The sequence below is a fragment of the Capsicum annuum genome, chromosome 8 (genome assembly GCF_002878395.1).
Source record: "Capsicum annuum cultivar UCD-10X-F1 chromosome 8, UCD10Xv1.1, whole genome shotgun sequence".
NCBI classification, from domain to species: Eukaryota; Viridiplantae; Streptophyta; class Magnoliopsida; order Solanales; family Solanaceae; genus Capsicum; species Capsicum annuum.
This window is the reverse complement of record NC_061118.1, coordinates 163,790,191-163,800,573: the sequence shown is the minus strand read 5'-3', so window position 1 is coordinate 163,800,573 and position 10,383 is coordinate 163,790,191.

Here is a 10,383-nt window from a genome sequence, read left to right as displayed (position 1 = left end):
CAAATTAAAAAAAATCAATTCCGGCAAAATTTCGTCGGAATTCTCTGAAAAAAATGATCAGATCTCTCTTTCTCAAACTGTCTTTATTCTCAAGTTTGCACTGCGGGCGGGTGGGTATGATTTGTGGTTGAGAATTTTGAGAGCGATTAGTGTGTGCTCATCCCTGAGAATTGAATGGAAGTGAGTGTGTGTTGCCGTGTGAGACGGTCGAAGGAGTGGTGTTAGTGTGTTTGGTGTGAAAAAGAAGAAAGAAAGAAAAAGAGAAAAAAATGGCCACCTCTCCCTCTTGTCGTGCTCCCTTTTTTTGTGATAAAGAAGATGATGAGTATGTGCCCCCCCTCCGCGAATGTTATTGTGTGTATATATATATATATTGTGTAATTGGAATCTTTGGAAACTTCTGTAGGGACCTCTAGTGATGATGTGTACCTGTATGTATATCTCCTAAAAAGAAATAGAAAATGGCCATAGGTTGGTGACTTATCTACATGGGCCCACCTCCTTTTTGTCTTTGTTGAATTGTTATGGAAAAGAAAATACTTGAAAGATTCGCTTCTCTATGTGTGTGATCCGTGGGGTCCATTTTATTAGTGTATGCTTATCCCTTTTTGCTTTGTGTCTAAGAAATGTAGGTGGTAAGGGGGTATCGAGTAGGGTAGGTGGGGTGTTGTCAACTTTTAATAGGGAGGGTTGTTAGTTTGTTATTAAGAGAATCTTGAGGATTAGGTTGGTTAGGCATTTATTGTTTTTTTGTATTTTTGTGAGGTATGATCACATGGATAAGGACACGTGGCAAGGTGAGCTAAGAATGGATAAAATCAACGTTGGGAGGGACAAAATTAGGTGTCTACAGCATGCCCCCTTTGAATGTAAACACGAAGTGTTTTTAGACAAAGAAGTAGACAATGAGACAAAATTTTGTCCCGACCATTATTCAAAGAGAATGAAACAAAAGGGAGGAGGGAAACCGAGTCTACACCAGGACATCCTAACTACCCAAGTTATGAAGGAATCAAGTGACGGGTATACCAAAGGATTAGAAGGAAGATGGACTATACCGAGTTGGAGAGTCGAGTGAGGTCCCATCGAGGTTCCGGTCTGCAGCTCTGTTATTACATCAGAAATGAAAATTATAAGTTAAAAATAAATAAAATTACACAAATCCTATCTATGCAGCTTCTTTTGGACTCTTGATTTGAGTTTCATCACCCTATTCTTCACGCGGGCTCCTAACTTGCAATTTCTTCAACTTGCTGTTTGACTTTCAATTTCTTCAACTTGTTACTTGACTTTCAATCCCTTCACCTTGTTGCTTGACTTTCAATTTCATCACCCTGTTCTTTAGACGGGCTCCTGACTTGTAATTTTATTACCCTGTTCTTCAGACGGGCTCCTAACACCAAAATCAAAGCTAAAACGAAATTATCCCAAACAAAGATTATGATAAAGAACTATTTCATTCATTCTTTTTTTGTTGAAAGTAATGTCCCATTTTCCAGGAGGGTCCTGAACATAAAGTAAATTCTCATTTTCCAGGAGGATCCTGAACATAAAGTAAATTCCCATTTTCCAGGAGGGTCCTGAACATAAAGTAAATTCCCATTTTCAAGGAGTGTCCTGAACATAAATTAAATTCTCATTTTTCAGGAGGTTCCTGAACAGAAAACAAATTTCCATTTTCTAGGAGGGTCCTAAGAAAAAAGTAAATTCTCATTTTTCAGGAGGGTCCTGAACTTAAAGTAAATTCCCATTTTCTAGGAGGGTCCTGAACTTAAAGTAAATTTCCATTTTTCAGGAGGGTCCTGAACATAAATTAAATTCTCATTTTTCAGGAGGGTCTTGAACATAAAATAAATTTCCATTTTCTAGGAGGGTCCTGAGCAGAAAGTAAATTCCCATTTTTCAGGAGGGTTCTGAGTAGAAAGTAAATTCTCATTTTTCAGGAGGGTCCTGAACATAAAGTAAATTCTCATTTTCCAGGAGGGTCCTGAACTTAAAGTAAATTCCTCTTTTCCAGGAAGGTCTTGAACAAAAAGTAAAATTTCTTTTTTCAGGAGGGTCCTGAACAGAAAAATAAAATCCCATTTTTCAGGAGGGTCCTGAACAGAAGGTAAAATTTTATTTTTCAGGAGGGTCTGAACAGAAAAATAAAATCTCATTTTTCAGGAGTGTCCTAAACAGAAAGCAAAATCCCATTTTTCAGGAGGGTCCTGAACATAAAGTAAATTCTCATTTTTCAGGAGGGTCCTGAACTTAAAGTAAATTCCCATTTTCCAGGAGGGTCTTGAACAGAAAATAAAATTTTATTTTTCAGGAGGGTCCTGAACAGAAAAATAAAATCCCATTTTTTAGGAGGTTCCTGAACAGAAAGTAAATTTCCATTTTCCAGGAGGGTCCTAAACAGAAAGTAAATTCTCATTTTTCAGGAGGGTCCTGAACAGAAAGTAAATTCTTATTTTTCAGGAGGGTCCTGAATAGAAAGTAAAGTCCCATTTTTCAGGAGGGTTCTGAGCAAAAAGTAAAGTCTCACGGATGTGCATATCCAATGGTAGCTGAATTACGTGAAGTGAATTTGCCCCTGTTTCAACAAAGAAAATTTTTCAGTTAAAAACTTAGTGGTGGCTAGTGGCACTTGGCTGTCCCGACACCTGCTCCAGTGTTCATTCCCTTCATTTTATTTCAGATTGCTGGCACTTGCCCCTGATTTGTCCTGTCATTTACCCAAACTTATATTATTAAGAGTGACTCCGAAATAAACACAGTATCTCTACTTTGTCATGCTTCTCAGATAAACCCTTTAAACCTTGGTATTTTCATGAGTTCCCCGGCTTTTCTATTGACAAAACTTTCTGCATGCCTTATTCAGCTCACAATCATGTCTCTTTTGTATGCTAACTTTGTCTTGCTTTGTACAATTGAAGAAGCTGGTAGCCAATTTTGAAATCTTTTCTCACTTGTTTTGATATGGACTTGACTCAAAGACAAGAGAAAAATGGCAATGACTTTTATTTGGACCATTGACTCAAGAAAACAAAATAAAAATAAAGAGAAGAAAGAAAAGATAATGAATGTCCCCGTTTGAAACAAAGAAATGAAAAATTTATCTAGAAATGACAGTCAACTCTAATGATTATACCATGCATATCGAATTAAACTGCTTGATCTTTCCATCCAAAACTTTCTACTAATTGTTGTTGAGTTAACGACCTCGAAATTGAGTTGCTTCCTTAGGTCAATTGCATTTAAGACCTCATTCGGCTAGTGACGCCTTGAAGGGTTTTTGCCAACAAGCCTCTCTCATTTTATTTTTCCCAGCTCACTATTGCCCTATGGTGTCCATGAAGGTTTTTCACCTATGAAACTCTCTTATTTTCATTTGTCTCAACTCACCGTCGTCTTACAGTGCCCGTGATGGTTTTCACCGATAAGACTCTCTCATTGTTATCTCTCTCAGCTTACCATCATCTTACGGTGCCCGTGAGGTTTTTCACCGATAAGACTCTCTCATTTTTATTTCTCTCCCAATTCTTATTGCTGGGGTAGACAAGCAGTTCCCAAAATGTCTCATCACATTCATTACATACTTAGTCTTAACATTCTCAAAGATTGATCTGAAGGTCTTTTTTGGTTGTATCTTGGCTTTTGAATAATGTTAGAAGAAAAAGATAGCATGAGTCCTAAATGACACTTGAAGTAGGGTAGGACTTACAACTTTTGGAACCGACTCAAACAATAAGGATTAAATCATGCCCCAGTTTCTTTTGACTGGGCAATTCTAAATTGTTTATTTGGTTGGACCGATCCCTTAGTAGGGCAGCCTACGTATCTCATCCCTTAAAGAGGAGAATCAGGTCATGCGTAGTTCTAGCAGCTTGTTCTTTTGATTGATTCTGATTTTTGTTTCTTCTTTTTTTTTTCTTTGGGATTTTTTTTCTGGCCCTATTTTTGATACTCTTCTCTTTTCTTTCTTCTGGACACATATTTTTTTTGACACTTTTCTTTTCAATTTTGCTAACTCTATCTTGATTCCAAAAGAGGTGGATGAAAGAAAATAAAACTAAGAATCAAATGGGGTAAACAATGGATAGCAGAATGAAATGTCTTCCTCATATCAATCTTTGAAAATACAAGTACATAACATGCAATTTGAAAGTTGGAGATAAAGATCATGTGCGACATCTTTTACAACATTAACTTTGACTGAGTTTGTGCATTTCTGCCTCTTCTGCACTTTTCTAGCATACAAACTCCACCATTGTTGTACATTCCTTACATTGAATGACTCATGATTTTGTTGAGCTGATTTTCTTTCTGTCCCTTTTGATATAGGATCACACATCCACTGTTTGACCTAATTGAGGAACGCCTTACAATTGATGACCAAGTTATCATGTGATTCTCAAAATAAATGGCCTTAATTTTCAAAAATGTCTTGAACTTGTCACTAAATGTCTCAACACTCTACCTATTTTCTCAGTTCTCTCTTTTTATAACTTTAACCCTCTGATTCAATGTTCATGCTTAAACTGGATTTTAAGATCTGACTGAAAATTCCACAGGCATGTCATAACAATAGAATCAACATAAAATGTGATGAGTAAAGAAAACAAACACATTTAAAACACAAAGGTAAAAGGACACTTCATTTAGTCGAAATAAAAGATAGAAATGTTTGAGCATAAATGACATAGGGACAAAACAAGATAGATCTCGAACTACAACCTTGCAATAATTCAAAAAACAGAAAAGAAAACAAAATAAACTACCAGGCCTCTTTCTATTAGGGAGAGAGGTGACTTCTCAATTGCTCATCCTGACATCTTAGCCACTGGTTTGCATCTCAACATGACGAGTTTTCCTCACTATCAAAGTTCTACACCATAATCAATTTGTCTTGAATCATCTTTTCAATTTTGTCTTTTCAAAGCACGACAATCTTCAATACTATGATCCTGAACATCAAAATTATATGCACATCGTACATTAGGATCAAAAATTCTTGAACGCAGGTCAGGAGTATACCCAAGGATAGGAGTGATCATGCCTCGTTATGCCAATCTCTAAAATAAACTAGCATACAACTCTCCAATTGGTGTGAAACTATCCCTTAATTTCTGCCTTATTTCATTGTTTAACTTGATCGAACATCGGTCCTAGAAGGGCTTTGGTATGTTTGTGGAATTGAAGGATGACTTTGAAGAGTTAGTGCACGCTATTGTGGGTAAGAAGGGAGTTGAACATATAGTTGTGCGCAATATACTAGATATGGATGTGGGGAAATATAGTATAATAGATTTTGAGAGTGATTATGGAGAGCTTAAGTATGAACTTGGACTTGATACTGACGGAAATGACGATGTCGTCTTCTTGGATGTGCCCGTTCTCCAACTACAATAGCAATGTCATCTTTCTCATTCTTCTTCCCTCTGGGTTCCCTTAATTGATTGCAATATTGTCCCAAATGTTTCACGGATTCCTCATGCCCATTTTGCTCCTCAAATTTCGACATCTGAAAGATTGGAGGAAGGTTAGCACTTGAAGGCATTCCCTAGTCTTCGTATGAAACATCTTCTTTACCCACAGGTCCTAAAGAATTTTTCATAGCATTTTCTGCACTCTTTATTTTTTCAACCATTTTCTCCAACTCTTCTGGCACACTGAACATCTTGTTAAGAAATTTTGGTGGTCCAGTTAACTTAAAAGAAGGCTCAGGAGTATAACAATGATCACCAAAAGTATTGAATATAGGTTCACTAGCAGCATGGGGACGCACAATTATTGGGTGAGCCAGTGTGGAAGTCCCAGTAGTGGATCGAGCAACAAGATCACACATGACATGTGGTGTTGTGAATGTAGCAGACTTATGCTGAGGAGCTACAGGAAAAGTGGTGGAAGTATTGAGATGCTTTTGGCTTGAAATGAATTTTGAGTCATGTTGCGGTGCATCAACAATAGTAGAAAACTGACTTTGAGATTTTGGAGGAAAACTCGAGGTATTTGTAGGATCAATAAAGGGAAATGGAGGAAGGGGCAACCCACGAGTCCAAGCTCAATGCATTTCTGTTATTTGCTGCCTTAGTCTCCTAATTTCTCGCTTTAAACTCTCATTTTCATGACTCTTTATTTGATCCATGATGTCACTCTCTATATCTTTGTTGGACAGAACTAACCCTTTGAATTTGGTGTGATGTGGAGGGCCACCAAGAATACCACAAACCAACCACCTTAAACTGACTCAACAAAAACACAACAAATGTGTTAGAGTTCAACACTTTTTCAAAACTCTTTTTCCTTCTATTTTTTTTTAAAAAGATCACTGAACCCAAGAAGGGCGCCTACGTATCTCACTCCCGAGAGAGGAGAATCAGGTGTGCGTAGTTCGTGAAGTTCTGCCAAAATGGCCAATTAAACTCTTTTTTCTTTCTTTCTTTTTTTTCTTGAAACTTTAAGAGAAAAAGGAAAAAATAGAAAATCACAATTTGTCAAAAGAATTGACGAAAATCTTTTTGTATTTTTCAGGTTTAAACTCCTTATTCAAAAATAGAACATATGATTACCAAAGAAAATCTTTTGTGGTTTTCGATTTTGAATTTATAGGAAAATGAAACTTGAAACTATTAAAGAAAAAGCTTTTTGTAGTTTTCTTTTAGAGATGCATATGAAACACCAACTCTAAGTGAAGAGTGAAGAAAATCTTTTTGAATTTTTCAAATTCCTGTACAAAATGAAATCTATAATTACCGAAGAAAATATTTTTGAATTTTTGATTTTGAATTTCATACGAAAATGAAACTTGAACCTATCAAAGGAAAATATTTTTTTTTGTTGTTTTCGTTTAAAGATGTACATGAAACACCTACTCTAAGTGAAGAGTGTAGAAGATCTTTTTTGAATTTTTGAAATAAGATCACCGAACCCACAATAGGCTGCCTACGTATCTCACTCCCAAGAGAAGAGAATCAGGGGTGCGTAGTTCGTCCAGATTGGACAATTAACGATTAAATAACAGATTGCACGCTGACTTGAGACACGACCAAAGACACACGATGAACAACATGACAAAAATATTTTTTTGAATTTTCAATTTGACACTTCACATAAAAAATGACACCGACTGCTATGAAAGAAAATCTTTTTGGTATTTTCGTTATAAGAAATGTACAAAACTTCTACCACTCTTTTTTAAAATTTTTCTTTTATAAAAAAGCTCCCAAAAAGATCTTTTTTGAAATTTTCAAATTGTGAATGTTTGCTAAAGGAAACAAAAGGAAAATCTTTCTGATATTTTTTTATTTTTTATTTTTTATTTTTGAAAAATGAGTGCAAAAAGTAAAAAAAAATCTTTTTTTTTGAACGTTTGAATCGTGGAAAACAACGTCCATAAAGAACCTAAAAACTACGAAACTCTTTTTTGATTCACCTTTTCTCTTTTTTCTCTTTTTTTTTTATTTTTTCATGCCTACACACCTTTCTTTAATTTAGCACATGCTTTCCTCAAATCAATCCGTCAAATGACCCTGTTACCCTAAAAAATACAACAATTAGCACGTATAGATGCTTTAGAGGAGAGTCTCCTACAAAGGACCAAGTAAGCCCCGCTAGGTCTCAATATGATGCACATAAGCATGACCTAAAGATTGACCTACGTTGGGTTAACTAACAAAGTCGTTCGGGGGAGCATATGGTCGATAGTGGCTGCTTTACGTTCCACCTACTCCATACATCCGACAGCTCCCCCTCCTAAAATAAGGGTGACTCAACTAGAGTTCGTGCGCATGACGTGCACTCCGGGACTTGTTGCTGAAAGGATTGACTCGGGTTATTCAAGTGATGCTAGATATAAAGCGGTAACACATAGGATGAAAAACTTAAACACGTAGCAAGTAAACACTCAACGATGATAACAATAACACAAACCAAATGTTTATACACCCATAATGTCAAATAAGCCGATACAACTTCAAAAAACGAGCTCGAATTCTGAAAAAGATCCCCAGTGGAGTCGCTAGAGCTGTCACATCCTTTTTTTACCACCAAAAAGATTATATTTTAAGTTTGAAAGGGTTTCTATTATTGAAGTGACAAAATGAATATTTGTTTCAAAAGGGATTCTTTTTAATTAAATTCAGAGCCGCCACTTGGCATAAATTGGGTGTGCCAAGTCACCTTTGAAAATTCTTTTTCAAAACGGTTTTGACTTTAAAACTGATCTGCGAACATAGATTCCGGCTAAGGAATTCTGTTGACCGAGGGGAAGGGGTTAGGCACCCCTCAATCCCGTGATTCGACCATGGTATCTTGGTAGAGAATATCGGCTAATTTTGACATTACAAATGTATAAACCACACAAAACACATAAAACAATCAATCAAACCAACAAAACAAAACGAATAAAAAATATAGTGTCCAGTCCAATTATACTGTCCCGAATAATGAAAAATGTGAAAATATAAACCTATTATATTCTAAACTATCCCTAAACTACTCATGAATTAAACTCCACCCGACGTTCCGGGCCTTGACCGTGCACCGTCTTCAAGTACATGATACTTCGGGGCATTCCCCGGTGAATAAATACAATTTTCTCGGGGCATTCCCCAGCAAATGAATACAATTTTAATTTCATGATATAAACTAGAAAAGCATTCGACCTGTTCAACATTCCACGCATTCAATCAAATAACAAAAAACACTTATTCCTAAATTGATGCCTACCCAAACCTATGTTGCCTATCCATTTCCACATTTCATAATTCTTTCACGTTCATACCATATTTATGCTTATTTTGGATTAAATCAAACAATAATAAACTCAAATTAGTCTCAGTTCTATTTTTCAACTCTACGATTCCGCCCCAAATCCTGTTCTATCAATTACACCGTTAAAACTAATCAAGTTCATTCCTTCTACAACCGGAGTCACATAATCATGCACATGATCATAACATCAACAACATCAAACAATTACAATCACTCAACACATAATTATAATTATTTCAACTAAATAAAATAAAGAAGAAAGAAAGCGTGTAAAGAGATGGACCTCGAGAGCGTTCGATTGATTTTAATGATAGAAATAAGAGCTCATTCAAGAACCTCAAAGAATTTATACAAAATCTCAACTCTCCAAATCAGTCAAGAAACCGTCCAAAATGTGATAACCCAAAATTCGGTATTGAAAGTTGAAGACTCAAAAACTGATCGCGATTAATAAGTCGAGACGAATGAGATTCTAATATTTAAATCAGTAGTGAAGACCGATAAAACCACAGCAAAATAGCAACAGAAACAGACCGGCCCGTATGTGAGGATATCCCAAAAATCGACCAAAAATATAAACGATTCCAGCAAAAGATCTGTTGCCAGTTCACATTTTCTGAAAAATCTTTAGCTTTTCCAGCTGGTTATGCCTTGAAATCAAAGGTAACAGTGAGATTTCAGGATTTGTGGGGGAATACGATCGAACACGAACTAAAAAAGATCAATTTTGGCAAAATTTCGCCGGAATTCTCTCAAAAAAATGATTGGATCTATCTCTCTCTCAAACTATCTTCATTCTCAATTTTTCACTGCGTGCGGGTGGGCATGATTTATGGTTGAGAATTTAGAGAGAGATTAGTGTGTACTCATCCATGAGAATTGAATGGAAGTGAGTGTGTGTTGTGGTGTGAGACGATCAAAGAAGTGGTGTTAGTGTGTTTGGTGTGAAGAAGAAGAAAGAAAGAAGAAGAGATAAAAATGGTCTCCTCTCCCTCTTGTCGTGCTCCCTTTTTTGTGATAAAGAAAATGATGAGTATGTGCCCCCCCCCCCCCCCCCCCGTGAATGTTACTATGTGTCTATATTTTGTGTAATTGGAATCTTTGGAAACTTCTATAGGGCCCTCTAGTGATGGTGTGTACCTGTATGTATATCTCCTAAAAAGAAATGGAAAATGGTCATGGGTTGGTGACTTATCTACGTGGGCCCGTCTCCTTTTTGTCTTTGTTGAATTGTTATGGAAAAGAAAATACTTAGAAGATTCCCTTCTCTATGTGTGTGATCCGTGGGGCCTATTTTCTTAGTGTATGCTTATCTCTTTTTTCTTTGTGTCCAAGAAAGATAGGTGGTAAGGGGGTATGGGGTAGGGTGGGTGGGGTGTTGTCAACTTTTAACAGGGAGGGTTGTTAGTTTGTTATTAAGAGAATCTTGAGGATTAGGTTGGTTAGGCATTTGTTATTATTTTGTATTTTTGTGAGATATGATCACATGGATAAGGACACATGGCAAGGTGAGCTAAAAATGGATAAAATCAATGTTGGGAGGGACAAGATTAGGTGTCCACACAACCTTGAATCAAGATTTCATGTAGTTTAAGCCTCCGACAGACTAATTACAATGAAATC